This window comes from Dermacentor variabilis, chromosome 1 (genome assembly GCF_050947875.1).
Source record: "Dermacentor variabilis isolate Ectoservices chromosome 1, ASM5094787v1, whole genome shotgun sequence".
Lineage (NCBI taxonomy): Eukaryota > Metazoa > Arthropoda > Arachnida > Ixodida > Ixodidae > Dermacentor > Dermacentor variabilis.
Window position 1 is genome coordinate 140558775 of NC_134568.1, and position 27175 is coordinate 140585949.

Consider the following 27175-nt stretch of genomic DNA (forward strand, 5'->3'; position numbering starts at 1 on the left):
AGCTGGGTGGTCCACCAAGCAAACCGCTCAAGTTTTCTTTAACGCGCCTCTCTCTCTCTCTCTGTGTGTCTCTCTCACACACAAATAGACTCGAATGTTCTAAATTCGCCGTCGACGTCGGCGTGTATAGCGACCAAAACCCTCTTTCCTGAAAAGCGGATGTTCTCTATCGTCTTGCTGTTTCCCTCAGCAAAGTGCGAGCGCGCTTCGCAGAGGCACAGTCCCAACCGCAAGGCAGGTGCATAAAAGAAAGCTCGAATGATATACGACGAGTGCGCGCTGCTAGCGTAACACGGGGTCCCATTGTGCGCTAACCGCTTCGCTCATTTTCACGGGCGCCTCGACAACGAAAAGTGATTCAAAACTTGTTCCGGTTTGCGTAGCGCACATGCCTAACCGCCGTTTACTGGGCGCGGCGTTGAACCGTGAACCACTGAACCATGGAGAGAGACTAGAAACCGCAGACGCTTCGATTTATTTCACACGGACTATAGTCCTCCGCTTTGTTGTACTGTGCTACTTTGCTTTTCACACTGGAGGAGCCGCAGAGCGGCATCTGGGACGGGGAGGTGGCAGGACAAAGGATAGGCCTGCGACTATGGCGACGGCTACGTCTGTAGTTGGCTACGCTGCGCTGGAGCAGGAGGGTTGCGTGAATCAAGAATGAAAAGTAGAAAAAAAGAAGAGAGACGACGAGGAAACAGACAAGAGGGGCAGCGATGCGGGCGCACAGGGGATAGTGAGCCGTGGAGGCATTGACGATTGCTTAGCCAGGGTCTAGGGGCCGAATTCACAAAGGTTTTGTTCGTAAGTGCTCTTTGCAATTGTTCAGCCGGCTTCGCTAATGATGCGTCCATTGTCAGGATTGGCTAGCATTTTCTGTTACGAACATTTCTACAGCGTAAGAACATTTTGTGAATACCGGCCTAGGGACGAAATTTGCAAAGCCAACTTACGAACAAATTTTGGCATAAAATGTTGCGAAAAAAGCGTATTTGCAAAGCTAAAAACGTTCGTAAGACCAGTAAGCTCACAATGTCTACCACTGTAAAAACGAGCTCCGCAGTCGACAACAGACGCGTATCCGCAGGTGCAAACTTCCACACTTGAGCTAAAGGTAAGCGCAGGTCGATTCACAAAACTTAAACGATCGTCGCAGCTACCGAACTACGAATAAAATTTTAGGATATGGGGGGTAGCAGCCGTAACAGTATGACGCCGATCCGCGGCGGTCGAGCTGCCGCTGGTAAGCGATGAAACGCGCTGTTGCAGGCGATTGACTGGGAGGCCACGACTGCTGGATAACAGGGCTTTTTCTTTTTGCCAACGTGCTCTAATAAGCCATGTAAAAACTTGCAGTGCTGTTTTTACGCATGATTTAATTATCCATGCTGCACTGCTGTGGAACTTGAACACAACTTGAACGCTCTCTATGCTGGAAGGATTCTTGCTGTTTCAGTCGGGGCTGTATTCACAAAGAGCACTTACCCAAGAATTGTTCGCAAGCGAAAGTTTCAGCCAATCCCGATACTGGACATACCATTAGCAAAGGCATCTGTCCAATGGCAAAAAACATGAACGGTAAGCTTTGCGGATCCGGGCCATAGTGCTTAATGTCCGGCAATTTGTGTGTGCTTTCGATCGACCAGCGTGCTTTTAGGGCTCGCGAAGATAATGCGTGGTGTCGTAGTTGCTAGAAATGCGGTACTTCCATTACGATCCCCAAGGCTGGTGAATGATTTGACCTGCTTTCTGCACTCCTACTAGTATCGTACGTTAACAGTAAGCCTGTCCACGCTGATAGGTGTGTTCTTTTTATTTTTCAAACGCTTGTGATGCTAAGCTGTTCCGTGCGAGATGAAAGAACACCACGGTTAAACGTCTCAAATTACCAAAACGTGTTGATATAGGACAGCTCCAGGTTGATTGTATCAAGAAAAGAAAAAAGTTATTGTAACATATGTTACGCTTGAAAGATGCTTCAGTATACCTCGCTCCCGTCGCGTATATCTCGCGTAGATGACCCACATGAGGCCATTTGACAGGAGGGGGTTCGGAGGGGGTTGATTTTCGCTGGCCAAGGATGATAACATTTTGATGTCGCAATACAGGCCCACGAAACCACTCTACGTTTCGAGCAAGCGGTGTTCTTTGGCCGTTATAGCACGTGGTCGTTAAATACAAAGTTAAAAGTTTTTCTTGGCTTATCACCACCTACGTTGCTCAGGTGAACTCGTAACACCTAGACATTCAATATAGGAAAAGTCATGTGGCCCGTTATGGGCCACATGACTTTTCTTTAAATCTTTAAATGTTTCTTTAGACCTTTAAATGTCGCCCAGCTCGCTGTTTCATGCAGTATGGTCTAATGTATGCGGTATTGAATGTGATGTGCGCAAAGTACGTGAAAAATAGGTTGTCTGTAAATTCTGATCCATGCGGCACCATGAAGCCGGAACACAATATCGGTGCCACAGGTGTGCGCGATGTGGGTTCTACGATAAAGCTGTATTCAAGCATAATCTGTTCACTCGGGCTGAAACTAGCGATAAAATGCCTTTGGTCGCGCAACTAAAAACATAAAAAAAAACAAAATGCCCCCTTTGGTCGTGCCTCAAAAACACTTCTTCAAAACCTGAGCAGCTACTAAATGACTATCAATGCCGAAACGATTCCTTTGATAATTCTGTGCATGTGTGTCAGTCTCCAGTTTACGACTGCAAGGTATATTGCTGAATAATAACGTAGATTTCGAAATCACAATACAGGTAGGGGACGGCTCATTTAGTTCGAAAAGCACGCACGAAGACGCCTTAAGCTGCCCTCCTGTTGAGCCTTCTTTTCTGGCGCACCTTTTTTGACATGACACTGTATCGCTGTAGACTAACGTCTCTTGAGATCAATGTATGAATGAATGAATGAACTTTATTCCCCTTTTAAGAGAAGGGAGGGGCCGAGGGGGGGGGGTAGAGGGAGGTCTAAGTACTCCAGTCCCAGCAGGCGTCCGTCAGCACATTATGTAGCTAGACGATGTAGAAGCGACAGACTTGTGTGAACCTCTTGGTTGGGCAGTTTTCTAGCGAACAAGCGATTTCTCACGATCGTCCGCACTGCCATTCCTCTAACGGCCGCAGCGAGTGCACGAGAGTGGCCGCGCTTGTCAGCGTTTTTGCAGACGCCCAGACACGTGAGCCGCCAGAGAGCGGAGAACAGTGATGATTGGCAGTCAGAGCATAGCCTCAGCTACAGGTGCCTGGTGCTCTGTCATGATATATGGTGACTGCGCAGCTATAATGCAACTGCGCTACTTTATATAGATACATGTATCTTAGGAACGGTCTCAAGATAATCCTCTGGTATCTTGCATCTGTATCATAATACATTGGGCCAGACGTGTATCAGTATCTGTACTTTCGATACATCACTTGAAATTAGCAAAATTACCTCAATTAGCAAAATCCACGACGACGCCCACTCAGTGGAGGGTAGCAAATGGTGGCAATAGAGGAATATTTAAGAGACAACAATTATTTTTTTTTCGCTCGATAAAGAATATGAACCAATGCAGAACCACCGTGCCAGCTAAAAACTCTTCGCTTTTCAACTTTAATGACTCTTCAGCGTCGGCCAACCTGTATCGATAAAATCGACGGCGTGTGGCACTAGCATATAAAACACGAGAAGCGGAGTGAAGGAAAACTAAACGCGGTCGTCATTATTCATACGAACAATCAGCTAAAGTTTGATAACGTAATACTAATGCAATTATTAATAAAAATGATCACTATTTACCTTTTTATATTGTCGTCGGTAGGCGACTGTAACTCTGGAATGGAAACCAGACAGTACTCAAAGCAAGTTTTGAGAAATATGGATTATAAATGTGTCGTGGAAGGCGTTGCTGTCTCAGTTTAGCTTTTCTCGTTATCCATTTTCCGCATTGCGGAAACGTATTATTTGAAAGGGCAGCGCATTTAGCATAGCATACTGACACCTTGGAATACAACTTACGAACACAAATCCTGTCACTGCCCAATACCCGCACAGACGCTCGGTAACGGAATTTAAATGCGCAAACACAGGCGTTAAGTGCAAGACCAGTGCTTTATTGCAATTATTCCGTTCGCCGCTGTCACTCTGTCACCCCTGTCTCGTAGTCGCACATCTCCCTGTGCGCCACCAAGCTGTTTAAAGATGCGTGACCTAAATTTAAAAAAAAAAGCAGCAGTTGTTGCCATATGATTCTAGAATAGTTGCACCAAATTTAGTCGGTAGTTCGCAACAACGAATGATCTAGATACAACGACTCAGAGTAATAAGGCTGTCGCCATGTTTAGGCTGCAGCGTAATAGTGTTTAAGGTAACACGGAGCCCGCTTTAGCTCTACGTTTTTGCCACTTGCCGCTTTTGCCAACTCTGTGACTCCTGCCCCCTTTTTTTTAAACTGTTGTCTCCCCAAAGCTTATTCAGTTTTCCCGTGCTGTCTTAACAACCGAGACCTTGGACAGGGTAAGCATAGGTCCTCAGTAGCCTCTAGAGCGATACCTCTATATGCCAACAAAGCATGCTCAGTTGTTTATGTACGATTTCCGTACGCCACGGACGAATTGTCATCGGCACATTTTCTTCATTACGCCACATTCCCAGAACCAGAAATAATAGTCTGGCATCTAACAGGGCGCAGCGCTTTGAACTACTGCAGATATTCTCTATTTTGACTTCGTTGCATGTAGTTCGACATAATTCGATAGTTGGCTTCCTCTCGAGTACGCCTATTCAGTATTTTATTCCCTATGTTCTCATTTTAGGTTTAAGACCATTTACTCTGCCACTGTCCACGACGATAACGTAATATTTACTGGATATTTACGTGATTCATTCGCTCCACTTTGAGTCAACTTTTCCGAAATGTTGCAAAGTTTTTCGTTTTTTTTTTTCAACCACATTTTAGAGAGCGCAAACAAGCACTGCGGTAAGACGAGGGGTGTTGCTAAGTGCGGTCAATCGGCGAGGTCTGCACGATTTGCGATTCTATTCTCTGAAAATTTCTATCGAAAAGCTGAGCACGGCTAGTGATATACAGCGGGCAACTTCAGATGGCAATGCAACTGCCATTACGTGACCTGGCCTTTCTTTGTCCGACGGGTACAAATAGAAAGCAAGATGCACATTTTGGAAGACCATCATCGGCTGTGCGTACAGCTGTACCTTCACTTGAAGTTACGCACACTTTGAAAATTCGTGCATCTATTCTTAGCAGTCATCATTCAGGCCTGTTTATTTACTGTCTAAAAAAAAAACAAAAAAAAACGAGAGGTCTGTAGAGCGATGTGTTGTCTATAAACATCGTCGTGTCCACGGAACAATCCCGACCTCCACAGTGCGTAATCTCAAACTTCACGTGCATGGAGAGAATAAGTAGCAGAATAGTTCCCTGAACGGTTTTAAGGTTTGCGCCCTGACCACTGGCTTACATGCCGTTTACAAAGGTATACGAGGTACTCAAATCCCGGACGAGGACGAATTTTTTTTTTCAACCGGGATTTAGTGTCCCTATGCTTTGAGTTGTCGATTAATTAGCCCTCGCCCTGCTAGCCTCCTGGTTAGCTCAGATGGTAGAGCGACCGGCTTGGAAAGGCGTTGGTTGCTCGCTCAAATTCCGGACGAAGACGATTTTTTCTTCAACTGCGACGCTTTCTTTCTGAAAAACCTCTGTGAGTTTCCTCTGTAGCTCCGTGATGCAAGAAGAGTAGATGTCTATTTTTCCCTTTCATTTAAAAAGGGCGCTAGCGCATAGCAAGTATGAAAAGCCACCAACGATAGCCACCTTCATAGCACCCTCGAACTTATAAAGGTGGCGTGGAAGTATCATAGATTGCGCAGCTTATCTCTGTTGATATGATACAAGCCCTGACATCCTGCGAAATGGCAATATACTACTTTCCTAGAGCTTGGAATAATATTTTTATGTGTTAGTAGAAAGAAAATTATAGGAATTGATAGGCTATTTGGAGAAGTTGATATATATTTGCGTAGCGAACATTGTAAACGTGCAGTGGCCCCTACACTGAAGCCATAGTGATGAACTAACTAATGTATCGAAGTATCTTAAGGTACAAACGGCAGGTATCGGTATCGTATCGGATGCAATTAATCAGTTAGCATCTTGTGTCGCAAATAGTTATCGGCTCAATATTTTGTATCTGTATCATGGTGCATTTCCAAAGTATCTTTGTCCAGCGCTGGTGCAAGGGCAGTCCGAAGGCAAGATACGACACATGTAGTAGGGGCACATGAAGTAAAGAAAAACACACGTGCTGAAGAAACATATAATTCGCATTTCTACGAGTCCAACCAACAAGGCAGCCAACAAATTCTGGGCAAGGTTCCGTCAGCTTTCCAACATGTTCCAGCAAGTTCCAACAGTTCGAGAAGCCATGTTTTCCGAGGCGTCGTTGGACGGGTTGGGTGGTCCTGACCTGACTTGGACACGTTTCAGAAAAAGAAAAGTACCGATTACAATGAAAATTACTTAATTTAAAACTAATTCATCACAGCGACCAGTTATTGCCCCAGGAAAGTACTTGATCAATTACTAAAAAGTAATTTATTACTTTTAGGTTACGTTTCTCCGAAGCTTTATTAACGTTGCACAAATACAGTGAATAGAACGAGCTGGCCTGGCTGTTTCAAAAAAGAAATTAAGTTATCCGGTTTTACGTGCCAAAACCACATTCTGATTATGAGGCACGCCGTAGTGGAGGACTCCGGAAATTTCGACCACCTGGGGTTCTTTAACGTGCACCTAAATATCTAAGTACTCGGGTGTTTTCGCCCCCATCGAAATGCGGCCGCCGTGGCCAGGATTCGATCCCGCGACCTCGAGCTCAGCAGCCTAACACCATAGCCACTGAGCAACCACGGTGGGTGTGGCTGTTTCAGTGCATCCACTGCAGACATTCACACGTTATTTACCTTCAGTAACAATCGCTTTGAAAAATTTTCGTTGGGCGTCTACCCTCGTTTTGTTGTGAAGGCTTCAGGCTGCGATGGATTCAGGCAGCGATGGCAGCGATGGTTCGCTGCACGTGCGCGCTGGAGGGAAAGACAGTGTTTTTACGTATGAACACATTGCGCACAAGTTTGTGGTTACTGGATGCCACGATGTTCGTGTCTGGGTCATCTATGAAGCGCAGCATTTCATTAAATGTAATTGATTACTAGTAAACAATTCTATTTTGTTCTATTCTAAGTAATTCGTTATGTAGAAGTCTGGTCCTGAAGCACGTGCGCTTACCACGTTATTTAGGAGAGCCAGATCACCTTAATATAACATTAAAACAAAAACGACATACAAGTGAGTAGGATGAGTAACGCATTCTGAAAAAAAATAGAAATAGCGACACTGAATTGAAACATTATACCTAGTCCGTTAAATTAAGAGAAACGTTTGGAGGAAGAATGAAGAGAGGAGATGCGCAGCCACTTTCTCCCGGCCGGCCAGTCTATTCTGCGGTTATAGAAAAAAAATGAATACGTTTGTCCAGGAAGACACACGCGAATACTCATTTAAATGTGCTATTATGATGTGAAATCGCATAAGCGTACGTGTAAGTTAACATGTCTTCAGGAACCGGCCATCTCAACATTTCGATATTTTGTCAACTCCTTTCGTAAAGTAGTTAACAGGTATACCCGAAACAACACGGACAAATCATGACTGTGCTCTCGCTATAGTTCGATATTCGCCTTCATATTAGGGCCCCAGGCTGTGTACGTCTATTCTAAAATGAAGAACACATTTGACAGGCTTTTGACGTTGCTCGGTAACTCTTTGAAGCTGCGTCTAAAATTATTTAAAAAGTAACTGGCTTTCATTTCCAGTTTCTTTATGTGTGCGTGCGTGCGTGTGGGATTCGTATGCGCGCGTGTACATGTTTGTGTATATATGCGTCTGCGCTTCGGTCAATTTACGCATTTATTCCCGTGTGCTTATGCGTTTCATCGAGTGTCTCGTTCACATGGCATTAGTTAAAAGGACCCAAAACGTAGTCTGCTGAGAGTGGTCGGGCCGTCGACGCATGTTCAGACGCACAGACCAGCTTCTGCCATTGTCGCGTATACATGGGGCAGAAGACGCACACTTGCACAGGCGCCTCAGGCTACCAGACAACGTTCACAAATTGGGCTAATGTCCACTGTGAACAATGAGATGATTGTTGTATGTCGCGTGCATTAGGTAGAGGCAGCCTGGTGAACGCGACACCGAGGTAAGTTCCGGTACAACCATACTTGCTCGCTTGCGCTTTAACTTTTGAGGCATGTGGAATTTCATGTCTTGCTCACAGTTATGCAGACTGCTAAGGCGTCGGTCTGGTTGGGTCCAGCGTTCAAACGTTAAAGGGACAGAAAACCGATGTTTAGGGACCCAGAGTTTATGGCGCTACGAAAAGGTCACCCTCGGTAGTTTTTACACGTGCAGTTTTACACTTCCAAAAGCGCGTAGATATTTTGTAAGCAGAATTCTTTTGATCTGAGCAGCCTCTAAAAAAGAAAGAGTCCCTCCTCCAGCGACGGTGAGAAGTGAGAGCGATGCCGATAGCGCGCCTCGCAAATTGTGAAAGCCACCCATCATTCTGCTTTCACAGGAATGAGTGCAAGTCTGGTTAACCACCGATACTTTGGCGTTTTCAACCACTCTTGAAAATAAGAAGCTGGTACAATAAGTTTGTGTTGTTGTACAGACCTTTCTTATATGTCTATCGAGTTTTGCCCCAAGTACACGCCTATTCGCCTCCGCCGTCGTTATTTAGCCGAAAGACGAGCCAAGCCAACTAATCGAAAATGAAGGCGAAGGCAGCTCCACTTTTCTACTCACTACAAACATTGCAAGTTCGAAAAAAAAAGTATAATATAAAAGTGTATATTGCATTTAAATACTAATAAAATTAGCAAGAACCGCATACACTAGTAGAAGGTCACGTGATAAGTCATTTCACGTTTCTGCCGTGTGGGGCAACAAATGTCATTTCTTGCAACCTTTAGTGAAGAACTGTAAATGTAAATCCACGTTTAATGAGAAAAACAGAGCTCGTTTTCGCCAATACTGTAGGCAATCTTCCGATCAGTGGGCTTATCTCGATTCACGTTCCGAGCGGTTGTCTGTCTCCAAGTTTCGCGTGATGCAGCGAAGCAGGACATTCGTATCCGGCCGTTAAGACGCAATACTCGCTTTGTAGACATGACTAAAGGCTGCCTCTGCAAAATTTATTAACGAACTTAACAAATTCAGTAATCTCACAAATAACATGCCAAAATTTGAGGTAATAGTTCTGCGGAAACCCGCAAGGTGGAGAGAAGTAATTATTAAAGGGAAAATCAGACATCCACCCGTTCGTAGCAATTGCGACGGGTTCCTCGAAAGAAGACCTCGCTCGAGGTTTTCTTTCGAGGAACCCGTATGGGTTTCCTTTGTAGCAATTGCTACGGGCGGGTGGATGTCTGATTTTCCCTTTAATAATTACTTCTCTCCACCTTGCGGATTTCCGCAGAACTAGTACATCAAACTGTTGTCTTTGCTTCGTGTTGTTGACAAATTCGACTTCGCCCTGCCGTTTGCTAGCCGCCTGGTTTGCTCAGATTGTAGAGCGGCTGCCCTAGGAAGGCGGTAGTCCCGGGTTCGAGTCCCGGACCAATACTAATTTTTCTTCAACTGCGAGGTTTTCTCTCGAGGAACCCGTATGGGTTTCCCTTGCCTACGAACGGGTGGATGTCTGATTTTCCCTTTAATAATGCCAAAATCTAATTCGCAGTGTACATATTGAATTCAAACGAGACACTTCGGCTATTCTTAGAGAGTGCTATCCGCTTTTTGCCCCTAATTCATATGGTCACCGTGGCCACTGGTGAAGCGTTCGACAGCTCTCAAATAATCCAGAATGAATAGCAACAAATGAAATTGGTTATGGGCATATAGAAAAAATTACGCAGCTTTTATGGAGCTCCCGGATATACAGTAATGCCGTCGTTCGTAATGGCCGGCTATACATATAGGGTGTCCCAGATAACGTAATCCAAGCTGTTCAACGAAAAAAGAAAGATTAAAAACGTGCATGGTGCAAGATACTATTTTTAATGCCTATGGTGTTCGGTCGTCAGACCGCTGGGGACTGAACGCCTCAGGTCTTATAATTGTATCTTGCACCCTGTTTTTCTAAATCACATTTTTTTTCATCGAACAGCTTCGACAACGTTTAGCTGGGACACACGTCATAACAAGTCTTCACATGGTTGGCAGCAAACGCGCATTTTACAAGCAGCGAAAAACATAAGCTTAAGCACTTGCGGTGCATCAGCGGAACGCGTAATTCGAAGGCCGACGGCCTCAGCAAAATCCGACTGTGCTGCGGGATGGAAAGCGCGAAATAAAGGCCAATGCCTTTTTCATGCTTCGACGTCCTTGTACGTTTATCCTCTCGATTATAGGCGGGCTGCTGACAAACGCGCGCAAGGGCTCGACAAATGCGGCGTGTATCTTTTAAACGCACGCGTACTCTCGAATGCGGTCTCTGCTGCCTTCTCTTTTATCTGGGGCGCGAAGTGAAGGCCCGATTCGGAGTGGCCGCCTCGTGCTGACTTCATTAACGGATCTCCACTCGTGCACACCCTCTCTGCGTGTGTCCGGCTAGGTGACCCGTTAATCTCGAAGACGACACGTTCTAATGAATCGACCGGTCTCGTGAACGCTGGGCCTCTGGCACGCTCTTCCCGTTTTGGTATTTATCACCGAGAGATAAAGAAAAAAGAAAAGGAAATGAACGCCGTGGTGATCGATTCTCGTCCTACGCGGTGCAGCCGCCGCACTCCACGACGTGTGTCCTCGCGGATGGCCTCGTTATGTACTATACGCGGCAGTTGCACGCGAGCAGCGCGCGCAGCGATGTGTATGTGTACAGTGCGCATGTGTGGCCCTGCCACCCTAAGTGCACATTCAAGAATTTGCAGTACAAAGCTTGAGAGGCAACTTTCGAATACGCCTAGAACCATTTTGATTACTTGAGACAAATCTCCTGCGAATACAACTGCCGCAACTGCGCTAATTATGCCCACAAACTCTCTCATGCACGCTACGCAGTGGAGGCTGCCATCTTACTTGCGTACACTTTATATGTAACGACTGCCGTATACAATGGCCCCTTTAACGCCGAAACTGATTGCACCTTCCCATTCCTATAGTCGTCGCACAGCTTCCATGAACGACAGGACAACTCGTGGGACTTCAACACGACCATGATAGGCGGGATGACCTTTCCGGGATCGTATCTCCTGCTTCATATTGTCTCCTCCGTAAAATACAGCACCTCAGCGGACGTTACGTAATGCAGCTTTCATTTTAAGTCGCCCCACAATTTCAGACAAGCGTTCGGTTAACGTATATATTGTCCAAAAAAAAAAAAACCGTAGCACATACGAAAAAGCTAAATCTCCAATTCTAACTATTACCGTTCCGCACTGTAAGCGCGGAAAGTGAGAACCTTTACGTCTAAGCAACCGCCTTGGCACCGTTTCCTCGGCAAATATTCGCGTGTTGCCGAGCGATTGGTGGCAGCAGCCCATGGATTCTAACGCCGGCTACAACCTACAATCTGTTTGCGAGAAGTAAGTGAACGCGTTATCATGACAAGATATGACAAGACTCGTTTAACCGATGGTCTGAGAAGGAGAAAGCAGGGGCGAATAACGTAAGGAACCAGAAACGTAAGTCTCCGCTAAGTGCTCACGTTAGTCAGACTGTAGTTCCTCTGACCGCTTTTCATCGCAGCCAGTTGCCACCATTAGACGATGGATGTTGTTGTTGTTGTTGTTTATTGACTGCGACAATGTGGGAAGTTTGCATTAAAGAACCGCAGGTGGTCAAAATTAATACGGAATTCCTCACTACAGTGTGCCTCATAATCAAATCGCGGCTTTGGCACGTAAAACACCAGAATTTAATTAATTTTTTAGGGGAAGTTTGGCCTACTGACGAGCCCGCTATGCCAAAATCGTAGCTAAACATATACAGACATGTTAGAAAAGACACTACACGAGAGGATAGTAAAAAAAATAATGAAAAAATGTCTTCACAATCGCTTCAAGTGAAAAAAAAATAGAGAAAAAGAACGTTCTACATTCACCCTACAAATACACGAAAAAGCTTGATATTATGTTGCGAATCTATGAAAATCATACGTAATGCAGAGTCAGCGTGTGACATGTGACAAGCCCGAGTGTATAGTGTCTGCTCATGTTGAAATATCTCAGTTAAGGGCAAAGTGCATAAAAAGTCACTAAAGCGGATAAGTTTTCACGATAATAAATTGAGATGAAAAAAATTACAACATACCAAAGAACAGAAAATGTCTATGAGACGACAAACTCATGACGTTATCGTGAGAAAAAAAGATACGTCACTCAAATAGCAATATATACACAAGGAAGTAATTAGGTCACTGTCCACAAGAAAATCACGCAAGGCTTTCAGAGCTACTTCTTTATAGAGACAAAACCAGAAACCGAGATTTCTTTCTCTTTTTTTTTTTGCAGTTAAGGGACCCATACCTAAGGAGTCCAGAAGATCACGCAGTTGTTCCCCATACTGGTCAAATTGTGCACACTCGATGATAAATCCCACAGAAGCTTCCAGTCAGCCACAATGTACGCAGTCTGAAGAGGAGGGGGTTTTCCGTATACGACGAAGAAAACGGGGTATGTATACGCACCTTCGAGGCGTAGACGATGTAAGGAGTGCGCTTAATGCTTGTTAATGCCTGCTCCATCATGATCTTTGGTGAGAAGCGTAAGAAAGGGGCCTATGTTGTCCAAAAGATGCGATTTTAGCCCGCTCCTCGAGCCCCATCGTTCTTTCTTTTTATATTTTGCGCCTCATTCCTCGACGTCGGGTATAGCGTATTATTACCTCGAAAATATGCGCTGCAGCCGCCATTCTGTGCACTACTGAACTTCCCCTTATTCCAATGTCACTTGGGATCAATTGCAAACGGATCTGATAAACAGAACAAGAGGATATGTGGTCAGTATTTTTCATAATTTCGTATCAAGGCGAAGACTTGCCAGCGTGAAAGTAACATTGCCTAATTGTACGCTGAGCTGTTTTGTAATCAGAGCTTACCCAATTTTGAGGGCGCATACTTTCGGCACCACTGACAAATGTAGACTATAGGGTACCACGACACCAGCTGGTGCTATAGGTGCGGTCCTCACCAGCGTTCGTTCGTTTGCTGTATGCGAGACTAGCCATGGCTGTCTACCTGATGGTCCATGATTACGGGTTGAAAATTGCGACTAGGTAAAATTTTTATGCACTTTGAAGACACACTCTTCAAGAATAAGGAATATCGTGTTCTTATACCTACTTTAAAGGAAAGTTCGTGCGCAACTTTGTTCACAAATAGTTCTTTCTGCGCAGAATTCGACGATTTCTATATGCTCCAATTGTTCAAACCAACGTTCTTAGAGGTTAGGTCCAACCTCGCATGTGCTTGGCCAAACACACGCGGAATAATTTTGCATGTTTTTGCGCTCTTAGACGGTCTCAGGCGTTTTTCCGTGATTTTTAATTACTGTTTTATTTGTCATCCAACAGTAAGGGGTGCAAACTATTTAAGTAAATAAATAAATAAATAAATATGTATATATATATTTATATATATATATATATATATATATATATATATATATATATATATATATATATATATATATATATATATATATATATATATTTATTTATTTATTTCCAGCATACTGCAGGCCGTGTGGCCCAAGCAGGAGGGGCATGGTAACAAATAAAAGTACATGTATAAAAGGCAGAATTGCAAAAATATGAAATTCAAGAAATGAAACAATATAACACGAAACAGCAATGTTAGTTAAGAAATACTAATAATATGAGTTTGAATTGATTCAGGTGAGTTCAGATGATGGAAAGGGATGAGGTTCCATTCTTCTATGGTTCGAGGAAAGAATGAAAATTTAAAGAGGTTTGTCCTGGCAACGTAAGGGGAGAGAGCGAGGGGGTGGGAATGACGGGTTTTCCTGGATGCGGAAAGTGTTATGTATGGACTAGGATCTAAAGAAAATTTACGGTTTATCAAGGAGTAGAGGAACTGCAGGCGTATTATTTTTCTCCTCGTTTGAAGGGTGTGAAAGCCATTTGTCCGCAGTAATTCAGAAACAGACTCTTCTCGGCCGTATTTGGAAAAAATAAAACGTATGGCTCTTCTCTGTATCCTTTCAAGGGCGTAAATGTTGATTTTGGTAAACGGGTCCCAAATAACGCACGAGTATTCCAATTTGGGTCGAATAAATGTGGTATAGGCTAAGGATTTTACTTCATGGGATGCATGTTTAAGCTTATGGCGAAATAGACATAGCTTTCTGAAAGCAGCGGAGGCGGTAGCAGCAATATGGCTATTCCAATTTAGGTTGTTAGTAATTGTAATTCCAAGATACTTGTACTCGCTCACTTCGGCCAAGGGATCTTGGCCAATAGAATAAGAAAATTTTAGGGGTAGTTTTTTGTTTGTTATACGTAGAAGCACAGATTTATCTGAGTTAAGTTTCATTCCCCACTTGTTGCTCCACTCAAGAATGTCGTTTAAGGCTAAATGAAGAGATAGTTGATCATGAACTGTATTAATATCGTTAAAAATGATACAGTCGTCTGCGAACAGACGAATACTGACAGGGGCCTCTATTATATCAACTATGTCGTTACAATAAATAAGAAATAGTAGCGGGCCAAGGACGCTGCCTTGAGGCACGCCAGAGGTTACCGAAAGAGAATCGGACTGCTGCCCATCAATCACTACGTACTGTTTGCGACGCGTCAAGTAAGCTGAAACCCAGGACAGGATAAAGGCAGGAAGACCAAGGAATTCTAATTTATAAATTAATTTGTCGTGAGGAACTACATCAAATGCTTTTTGAAAATCCAAAAATATCACATCCACTTGGCCAGCCTTGTCAAGGACAGAAGCAAACGAGTGAATGACTGTGCTTAATTGGGTGACTGTCGAGAGCCCCTTCCTGAAGCCATGTTGGAAAGGAGATAAAATGTTACGCTTGTTTAAGAAATCATTAATGTAGTCAGCAACAATGTGTTCAATTAATTTAAAAGAAGAGGATAATATGGAAATCGGACGGTAATTTAGGACTGAGCTTGGGTCACCTTTTTTTAATATAGGGACAACACGTGCTACTTTCCAATCGAGCGGAAGTACCGCGGAATGTAGAGAGGCCTGAAAGGTTACTACAAGGAATTTACTTAAATGTTCCGCATAACGTCGAAGGAAGGTGTTGGGAATGCCGTCTGGACCAACAGATGATTTTACTTTTAACCGGAGGAGCATGTTAAGTACACCTTCATGAGAAATGTTAATGTCAGAAGAGCAGGATGGTGAAGTTTGGAAAGAGGGTTCAGTTGGTGGTGAGAAGACACTGTGGAAGTGATCATTTAAAAGGTTAGCAACAGCCTTGGGATCAGTTATTGGAATGTTATCATGGATAATGTTCGTTATGCCTTTATTCCGTTCCTTAATAAAGTTCCAGAACTTCTGGGGATCGTCCTTAATAAAATTTGGTAAAGTGTTGCTGAAATAAAAATTTTTTGCTTCTGCAATGGCCTCTGAAAGGGCGACACGAACACTGGTTAAATTGTCAGTAGCTGGGCCTTTCTTTCTTAGGCGTTTGGCTTTACGTTTTAATTGAATAGTGCGTCTATTTATCCATGGTGTATGTTTAGCAGGCTTTTTAAGTTTGTTAGGTATAAATTGATCAATGCAGAATAAACACATTGCTTTAAACTTTTCCCAAAGCTGCAGAACGTCATTCTGGCAAAATTCAGAAAGACAACAGTCCAGATAATCTGTTATCCGCACATCATCAGCCTGCGCAAAATTTTTCACAATTGTAAGCGCATGCGTGCCACGCGCGCGGGTAACATTCAAGGGGAATGATACAACAATAAGAGCATGGTCAGACAGCCCAGGTTCGATAGATACAGAATAATCGGAAAAGGAGCGTTCGAGAAAGACAAGGTCAAGGAGCGAACCAGGACCATTACCAAATCTGGTAGGTTCACGAACTACTTGTACAAGGTTGTGGTCGAGCATCATATCAAAAAGTACATTTGCGTCGGTAACAGAACCGGCAGTTGACATAATACGATCCCAGTCAATGCCCGGCAAGTTAAAATCCCCAACCACTAAAAGCTTATTTCTATTGAACTGTACCATCTGTTCACTTATCGTAAATAAATAATCGGGGGAAGAGTCAGGTGGTCTGTACACCGCACATAAAATAAAAGCATGACCATAAATATTCAGTTTTACTAACAGACTTTTGGTGTTGCATGGCTCTGATAACAGAATGGCCTCCACGGACGACTTTACAATAACAGCTACCCCACCACCCCTAGTAGTCCTGTCTCTACGAATTATTTTGTAGGCAGGCGGGATTACGTCCTTGTCACTGATTTCGCTATGAAGCCAGGTTTCCGTTATAACTGCAACGTGTGGCGAGTGCGACAAAATAATTGATTCCAGTTGAATTGTCTTATTCACGATGCTACGTGCGTTAATGTTCAGTAATCTGAAAAGTCTCTCTTTGACTGGTCAATCAGAATGTTGACCAGTACGGGAATTAGAGGCTATCTCGCGTTGGTTTGTTTTGTCATTCCAGATGAACATGTCATTGTTAATGCGTAGCTTATCATGCTGAAGTGAAACCTTCTTTCCGAGCGATTTGTCATGTTTGGCACTTTCCCATAATAGCTTGCGCTTCTTCAAAGTGACCTGCGAATAGTCGTTTTGAACGAAAATGTTGGTTCCCTTCAGTTTAGAAACATTTTTAAATATTGTTACTTTCTCATTATAATCCTGAAGAAACATTATGACCGGTCTTTTAGGGCCAGCCTTACCAAGTCTGTGAATACGGCCAATGGAAACACACTTAACACCTAGCTTATGCTCGAGCGTTTCTGTAATTACTTTGCGCTTTAGATCAGATTCAGTCTCATTTGGCTCTTCATGGATACCATGAATAACTATGTTCGAACGCCTGCTTCTATCTTCAATATCAATGAGCTTGCTAGCGTGAGTATTCACAGACTCTTGAAACGTTTTTACTGTGTTTTCAAGGCAGCCCAAGCTTGCCGTATCAGATTTAAGTTCCGATATTTGAACTTGAAGCCGCTGAAACAGTTCTCTTGTTTCAACTATCATGTTTTCTGTCTTTGTTTTCAAGTCGGTTAATTCCTCTCGCAGCAAATTTTGACCGTCAAGAACTTTATGCAATAAATCGGCGTTAGTGGTTCCAGGATTAGTTTCAACATCCCCACACAACAAAAGCTTTAGAACATGAAAACACTCGCGACATATTTTAGAACACTGTCGTGGGCACGGCAGTATAAGCAAGAAAGGACAGTCACTACCAAACGTACAATAGCAAGGACTAACCTGCACAAAGCAGAAGAACGGCTTGGTGAGTGACATGCCTCGGCAAGGCCCACCGTGCCCACTGAAGATAAATTGGTGCGCAGATTGTTTTATACGGGCAACGCTAGATGACGTCATGAAACCAGGGGGCGTTGGAGCATGCTGGAGAGGGGCGGTATTTTCCATTAGCTTGACTTCGTGCCATGTTGGTGCCTCGAAATGTTCGTCAGGTTGATGAAGCGGTGCCGGTATTTCACCATAGGGTAGGCGATCAACCGACGTTCCGGCGACCCAGAGAAGCAAGCCCTGCACAAAGCAGAAGAACGGCTTGGTGAGTGACATGCCTCGGCAAGGCCCACCGTGCCCACTCATATATATATATATATATATATATATATATATATATATATATATATATATATATATATATATATATATATATAATTTTATTTTACAGTACTGCCGACTCTTTTGAGTCCAGGCAGGAGTGAGCAGATACAATGCCAAAAAAAAAAAGAAAAAAAACACCAACATTGAGTAGACATTCTCTACAGAGATATGGAAAGAGCAAAAAAAAAAAGCGATTCATCATTCAGACATAGCTCTCAATTTTGCGAGGAGCACTTCACATTGGGACTGACAACAACGTCCCTCGGTAACAGATTTCAGGCTGCTATGGTGCTGGGGAAAAATGAAGACTTGAATGTATCCGTATTTGTGTGATGCTGTTCGAGCTGTTTGTCATTATTGCAGCGAGTGTTGGCGCGAGGCACAGGGGTTACGTAGGCAGACAAATCAATTGGTAAAACATCATGATACATGAGATGCAAGAGCTTCAACTTTGTTTCGGCCCGCCTAGATTGCAGGGACTGGAGGACAAGAAAACTAATCATTTCTGTAACACTGTCAAATCAAATCAAATCAAATCAACCATGTTTATTTTGCAGAAAGAATACAATATTTCCCTGCGGGAGGCAAAGACAAAAGGTGAGAAAGCCTGAGGAGGTCTTGGCCCCCTGATCAACAAGACAGTCTGCAGCAGTTGACACGACTCAATATACACTTCATCAAGTACAATGCGTCTGCTTCTGTACATCGGACCACATACGTATTTGTTCATACATGTGTATTCAACACCTTCTACAATACATTATACATTTAAAAAGATACATTGAAATGGAATCTAACAATTTTGTTTAAATTTTCGCGATTACCAGCAAAAAAAATTCATCTCAAGATATACAAACATAATTTGACAACATTTACGGATCGACTATGAGGGTAGTAGTGAGAAGGAAAGATTGATAATTGCGTTTGAGTTCCTTGGTTTGTAATGTAAGGTCAATATTTGATTCATGGAGGTTTAATCATTGCACTACTTTGTATTCAATGGCCTGTTTGCCATAGCTCGTGCGTATTTTTTTTAGTTTTTCGGCTAGAGCTTCTGAACCCATATATCGTGGATACAGTGCTTGGGAAGGCATCCTGTAATTTGTGTTTATGTATGTGTTGCATCAACTTTAGATTATATATATTTTTTGCGGATAGGATTTCATGTTTAAGAAAAAGTGGTTCAGTGGCTAGGTCCTTGGCATGACCTTTATATTTTTCTAGGATACGAAGCACGCGCTTTTGCAGGATTATTAACCTATCATAATTGGTTTTAGTTGTTGTTCCCCACACCAGCATTCCGTGTAGCAGTTTCGAGTAAAGTAATGTATAGTAGAGTGATTTAGTTAACCACGAAGGGAGAAGGGAAGCGATTCTACTGAGACATCCTACAGAGCGAGCCAGATCAGCTAAAAGATGTTCCACGTGTGGTGTCCATGACCGGTGTTCATGGAACCGGACTCCTAGGAATTTCTGTGTGTTTACTTGTTCGATGTGTTGGTCGTTATAATAAATTATTATATTATCGCGGATGTGCTTGTTAATAGGCCGGAACATAACAAATTTAGCTTTTTGTGTGTTTAGCTTTAGTTTGTTTTTTGTTAGCCAACCTGAAAGTTTAGAGAGGTATAGATTTGCTGAAGCTTCTACTTCATGAATAGTAGATCCTGTGAAGAACAGGTTAGTGTCGTCAGCGAACATTGTAATTTCAGGTGTATATTGAACATCCGTAATATCATTTATATATAGAAGGAAAAGCACGGGACCTAATATGGATCCCTGTGGAACTCCTTTTATTACGCTTAAGTACTGGGACACTACATTGTCTATGCCAACAAATTGATATCTTGATAAGTAGCTTTTAAATAAGTCCAGGACAACACCAAGAATTCCATAGCGGCTTAATTTCAGCAATAGGATATGATGGACAACTGAATCGAAAGCTTTACGCAAATCAAGGAAGACACCTAAAGTGAACATTTTATTTTCAATATTTTTTATTATGTGGTTTTTAACACTTATCAGAGCTCCTTCCGTTGTTTTGTTTTTTCGAAAACCATATTTATATGGCGATAATAGACTGTGTTTGTCGAGATAATTCGTGATACGCTTGTTTATGCATTTTGCATATATTTTCGAGAAGACAGGTAGCACGGATATCGGTCGATAATTTGTTAATTCAGAAATATTGCCGCCTTTGTGGATAGGAGTAACTTTTGCCACTTTAAGGTTCGTCGGGAAAGTTCCCACCAGATACGAAAAATTTATAAGATATGCTAATACAGGGCTAAGTATAGATGCAACAGCCTTAACTGATGCCACTCTTACGTCATTGTTGTTTCTTATTTCTGCCATGTATCTGCGGATTTATTCTGGTGATACCTCGTTCAACACGAGAGAATTCACTTGGTTACCCAGTTCAATTTCATATTGCATTGTATCCTCATCGCTAACAGCCACATTCACGAAGTAATGATTAATTCTATTGGCAAGCTCCCTACCTTCTAAAATAATATCATTAACTTTTATTTCCTTAGGTGCATTGCATGGCACTGTTCTTCCAGTTAAAGAATTAACTTGCTTCCATATTTTTGCTGAATCTGACTTTCTGCGCTGGAACATTACTTTATAATAGGCTATTTTTTGCTTTTCTAGTGTCGCTCTTTAACCTGCTGCGAAATTGTTTGAACTCTCGCAATATTGTAATATCTCTCGTAGCTAGAAACCTGTAAAAAAGTGCGTTTTTTTGCTTGATTCTTTTCAAAAGGTCACTATTTATCCATGGCTTTCTATTTTTACCCTTTCTTATTTTCAACTGTTGTAGCGGAAAAGCAGTGTTGTAGCATTCAATGAAGGTCTCTAAAAACGCGCCATATGCTTTATCTGGATTATTTTGCGCGTACACACGTGACCAGTCAGCTCGTTTAATTAATTTACTAAACTTAAGGAGAGTTTCTCATTAATATTTCTATATCGCGAAAGATTTGGAAGTTTTTCTTTAATGAATAAGTTTTGTGTACAAATTTAAAAAGGTAGGTGATCACTAAGGCTTGAGCACATTATGCCTGCGTTGTGATCGTATTTGTTTAGGCTTGTTATACCGACATCGATAGATGTGGAGCTGTTGTGAGTAAGACGGGTAGGCTCTAAAATAGCATTTTCACATCCATAGGATGTTATAAGGTTTATAAGAACATCATCATCATCATCATCATCATCATCATCATCGTCGTCGTCGTCGTCGTCGTCATCATCATCATCATCAGCCCGGTTGCGCCCACTGCAGGGCAAAGGCCTCTCCCATACTTCTCCAACAACCCCGGTCATGTACTAATTGTGGCCATGTCGTCCCTGCAAACTTCTTAATCTCATCCGCCCACCTAACTTTCTGCAGCCCCCTGCTACACTTCCCTTCCCTTGGAATCCTGTCCGTAATCCTTAATGACCATCGGTTACCTTCCCTCCTCATTACATGTCCTGCCCATGCCCATTTCTTTCTCTTGATTTCAACTAAGATGTCATTAACTCGCGTTTGTTCCCTAACCCAATCTGCTCTTTTCTTATCCCTTAACGTTACACCCATCATTCTTCTTTCTATAGCTCGTTGCGTCGTCCTCAATTTAAGTAGAACCATTTTCGAAGCCCCCAGGTTTCTGACCCGTAGGTGAGTACTGGTAAGACGCACCTATTATACACTTTTCTCTTGAGGGATAATGGCAACATGCTGTTCATGATCTGAGAATGCCTGCCAAACGCACCCCAGCCCATTGTTATTCTTCTGATTATTTCCGTCTCATGATCCGGATCCGCCGTCACTACCTGCCCTAAGTAGATGTATTCCCTTACCACTTCCAGTGCCTCGCTACCTATCGTAAACTGCTGTTCTCTTCCGAGGCTATTAAACATTACTTTAGTTTTCTGCAGATTAATTTTTAGACCCACCCTTCTGCTTTGCCTCTCCAGGTCAGTGAGCATGCATTGCAGTTGGTCCCCTGAGTTAATAAGCAAGGCAATATCATCAGCGAATCGCAAGTTACTAAGGTATTCTCCGTTAACACTTATCCCCAATTCTTCCCAATCCAGGTCTCTGAATACCTCCTGTAAACACGCTGTGAATAGCATTGGAGAGATCGTATCTCCCTGCCTGACGCCTTTCTTTATTGGGATTTTGTTGCTTTCTTTATGGAGGACTACGGTGGCTGTGGAGCCGCTATAGATATCTTTCAGTATTTTTACATACGGCTCGTCTACACCCTGATTCCGCAATGCCTCCATGACTGCTGAGGTTTCGACAGAATCAAACGCTTTCTCGTAATCAATGAAAGATATTATAAGGATTGGTAATACTCCGCACATTGCTCTATCAGCTGATTGATAGTGTGAATATGGTCTATTGTTGAGTAGCCTTTACGGAATTCTGCCTGGTCCTTTGGTTGACAGAAGTCTAAGGTGTTCCTGATTCTATCTGCGATTACCTTAGTAAATACTTTGTAGGCAACTGACAGTGAGCTGATCGGTCTATAATTTTTCAAGTCATTGGCGTCCCCTTTCTTATGGATTAGGAGTATGTTAGCGTTCTTCCAAGATTCCGGTACGCTCGAGGTCATGAGGCATTGCGTATACAGGGTAGCCAGTTTCTCTAGAACAATCTGCCTACCATCCTTCAACAAATCTCCTGTTACCTAATCCTCCCCAGCTGCCTTCCCCCTTGAGCATGCGCATGCAAATCTTCACTCATCATATTAATGTTCACATCACCCATGATGAAATAAGTTTTTTTATGTCATTAAAACAGTGCATAAATTGTTCTAAATGGCTTAGGAAACGGCGCTTGTATCCAGTTGGGGGTCTGTATACTACAGTAAGCAGAAACGAGTTCGTTTCTATTGCTAGGCAGTCTATGTCACCGTTACTCATAGAAAGACCATCAAGTACTTGAAATGAATATTGTTGCTTCAGGTATATAGCTAACTTTCCGCCCCTTCCAGCGGTATCCAATCGCACTGCAGAATAATTGTTAAATTCAGGAGACATGTCAATGTTACACAGCCATGTCTCTGTGAACACTATTGCTTCAAGGTCAGCATGAAGAGAACTCAAAAATATATCAAATTCTTCTTTCGTATTCTTAAAGGGAAGCTGGAGAGTCTGTCGAATTCAATAAGACGCTCATATACGGATGCGGGAACCTTATAAACCGTGTAGGTAAAATTCGGGGTTTTTTTTTTCAATTAGGAGCGACGTAATCGTCGGTTAAAATTGCGTTGTAGCTCCGCCCCCCGTCGAATGCCGCGCGCTGCTGCTGACGCTGACGATGCGAGCGGAGACCGGAAACCGCGGTGTTGTGACGTCAACTTTAGTGTTTTGTTCCTTCGCAGCCTGCGCGACCGTGCCTGACCGTGCTTGTTTCTGCGTGCGTGCCATCGTAATCTGCTTCGATCGACCCTGCATTCCTTTGTTGGTGCGTCTGCGTGTATGTAGAGTGGTAGTCAACGTGCGCAGCATCAACCGAAGTGGTGGGCCGATCATGCCGGCTTTCTCTGCAGCCTACGGTTGCACGAGCACCAGCGGCCGCGACGATGTTGTCTTCCATTGCTTCCCACAAGACACGTAGACACGACCGTCTCACGTAGCCGACGGAATTCGCCGCCTTTACGACTTCGGTCACGAGTAGTGTGCGGATGGCGCACAGATGAAGGTCCCTACACGAACTGCATGAACCGGGAAGCTTTTCACGCGTTTAAACCGTCTTTGTAGATTGCCGACAGCTTTGGACAGCGCAAAAATGCCGACGATCGCATCCCCGCTTACGTTCCACGAGGAGGCATGCAGGAACACAACACTACAGTTGTTTGACCGGAAACGAGCTCACTAGATCGGCGAAAGATCGGCGAGATCACTAGATCGCTTTGCAAAAAACATACTCACCAAAGAGCATTTCCAACACGAGGAGATCCCAAGACTTCGCTTTCGTTCGCGTCGAAAACACTGCTCGCACCAGCATCGTTTGCTTCTTCGAGAGGCCGGCTCTTCGCAATCGGCTCGTACATGTAGGGAGTAACGCCGAACTCCTCAGAAAAACGCAGTCTCTCTAAATTTTCCATTACCTCTTAATTTTCCATTACAGCACCAAACTACCTGGCACCGCGCTTCATGTGTAGCGGCAGCGGTCGGTCACTAGAGTTGACGTCACGAGGCGCCCGACCAATCACAGGCGGAAACGAGACGCGCGAGCTGGGCGTGTCCGCTGCTGCACTTTTCGTCGAAATAAAATATATTTGCGCTTTCTTTCGCTCAATTTCAATACGATATTCGAATTCGGAGGGTTGAGAACCATAATGTACACATGTTCACTCATTTTTTCTGGAAAACCTTTCAGCTTCCCTTTAAGACTCCTTATATTTCGATGTAGTAAGGTAAAACCAGATTTAGAACACGCATCACTACTCATAGGTGCTGTTTTTTCCATTGACAAGGAAAAAGATTTTTTTTGTCCATTTTGTCCTCCCTTTTTTCACTTGATGAGATCTAAGTCAGTAGTGCTTGTTATGCGGATTACATCTGAAGTTTCATCTTCGCGAGCAAGACTTTTTCCTCCACTCGTCCATACATGTTTTCATGTGCGGATTTCTTTTTTGCTATTGCTGCACCAAAGAGCTGCTTGTTCTGTCTTGTCCGGTGCTCGTTAACATAGATGGCACTTTCTGTGCCCTTGTGGCCTAGGTCAGTCGAAACCATCTTCTGTTTCGTTGATTTCGCGAGTAGCGCATTACGTTTTGTGCGTAAAATGAACCGGACAACAATGGTTCATTCATTCTTTTTTTGCCGTGGATACCCTGTGGCAGATGTCGATATCAGTATCAGAGATTGCCTCGCGTACGAGCTCACCTATCTTTTTAACCCCTGTACCTATTACAAATGAATCTTGCAGCCATCCTCTGCATTTTCTCTAGCTTGGCAATATTCTGTTTCGTATGCGGGCCCCACAAGGTTGATACATACTCTAAACTGGGCCTAACAAGGTTTTTATAAGCCGTCAGCTTAACTTGGAGCGGCGCGTTGCAAAGCTTGCGTCGGATGACTCGTAGGGCTCGGAGTGCGGTACTATCTATATGTTATCTATATAGTAAGGGTGCGTCATGGAAGTAGTCTTGTTACAAATACGCAATACACCGCATTTATTAATATTTAGAAACCATCCCACAGTCCTTACACCACCTAGCAACACTAGTTAAATTGTCATTAAGTCAAGTTTGTTCGGTGGGTGTATATATATATATATATATATATATATATATATATATATATATATATATATATATATATATATAGTCAGCTTGTCAGACGCTTTGCCACTTTTCTGTCCCACAAACCATTTGTTCGTTCTTCTAACGCGCACCCAAAGCGCGTCAAAAGCTTCACACCTGTGGTAAATGTGTGCTGTTCAGTGCTTTCAAAAGTTTAATTGAAGCTGTGATGTGACGCGTACACACGCAACCTCATTTCGTGTCGTCTCATAGAACTACCACGGAAGTAGCATATGAACCTGCAAGACGCACCGAAACCGAATTGTCCCGTGATATTTGAGTTATTGTAGCATTCGGCTTCAGCGTAACCTTTATGCGTCCTTGGCACACGATGCCACTGTGGAAAGACGCCAGGAGGAGGGCAGGTGATGCGACTCACATAATCCACGATAACGTGGCAGCGAACCAACCGCTGACTTCGTCTTCTGTCACCCGCACTCACTCAGTTTAGAGAAAACCTACTCTCATAAAAAGGTTGTATGCGGGCATGCCAGTCACAAGTGGCGGTAACAAACCACTCTTCTGCTATGCGCCCGTCGGACGCGGTTTTCATCGTTTTTGTGGGGAAGCTAGGTATGAAAACACATTTGGCATCGTAGATCGAAGCGTCAGCGCTCATTGCAGGGCAACTAGCACTGTGCTCTAAACTTCCCTCCTGTTTCTTTTTTAGTCTTTGTTTGTTTTTGTTATACCCTCGTTTTGAAACGCCACTGGACTTTCCCCGAGTTAAAGTGAGGTAAAGACGAACCACGGGAAGGTCTACTCCCAAGAATTCGCCAATGAACTTGAGTGAGTAGACACGGCTTCAATAAACGCTTCGCTGGCTTCTTTTCTCCCTTTGTGTCTGTGTGCATACCATATACTATGCGCTATACTGCTACACTAGTGTACTACGCACCATACCGAGCGCGGCATGGCCCAGCGCGCAGTCGGCCCCGTGCGATGGTCGAAGGGGGGAGGCCAAGGCGGAAGCGGCGCTGCGACGACGACAGGGCGCTTCGTTCGAAACAGCCTCGAGCTGCGAGCGGCCCAGTGGCCGCGCGGACGGCACGGCTCGCACCGGTAACAGGTCCGCGGGCCCGAGGGGCATTCCTCGCCGCCGGAGGAGCCGCCCTTAATTGGGCGCCCGCCGGAATCGCGCGCCGCTTCCCCGCAGGGACCTTGCAAGGACGACGACGCCATGGGCCGCGCATCCTGTAGGCGACGGCATACGCGAGAATAAAACGCGCCGCTCGCGGAATGTTTGTGCGAGTTTGGATGGAAATGGGGACAGAACGATCTGGCCGAGGATGCGCCAGGATTGGCCGCGTAGCCGCCGCCCTGTATTTGCTCAGGTCCGCGTGCGAAATAACGGGCAGCGAGAGCGTTCGCACGCGTCAGATACTTTGTTACGTGACTGAGACATCGCACACACGGTCCCGCGATTCGGTGCACAATGTCGTGCGTCACAGAAATGCCGGCCGCGGTGCTGAGGGAAACGCTCGAGATCCCGGATGAAAGCACTTATCAAGGCGGCGACAGTCTGCAGCGGCGAGATGCTGCATGCCTCACGCTGCTTGTTTCGACCATTCGAAAAATCGCCAACGCCGTAGAGAGACGCGGATCCAGCTTCGCAGAGGCATTCTTACGCTAAACTTGTTCGTAAGATGAAATTGCAGTCAGCGCAGAGGCTGGAGAGATAGATGGTATTGAAGGAAACGTAGAAAGGTAGGTCTGATGTATACTGTACTCTACACACTGCACACTGCAAAGGGCAAGAGGAGAAGTGAAAAAAAAAAAAAGAGGATCGGCATATTTTTAGCGAAGGCGTCTGACCGATCGCAAAGATCATTTACGAGAGAGAGAGAGAGAGAGAGAGAGAGAGAGAGAGAGAGAGAGACGTTTATTAATTTAAAAAAAGAAGAAAAATTACATATATTAAAAGGCGATCCCAGTGGTCTTTAGGGAGAGGTAAAAAAAAAAAGACTGCTGGGGTTGCCT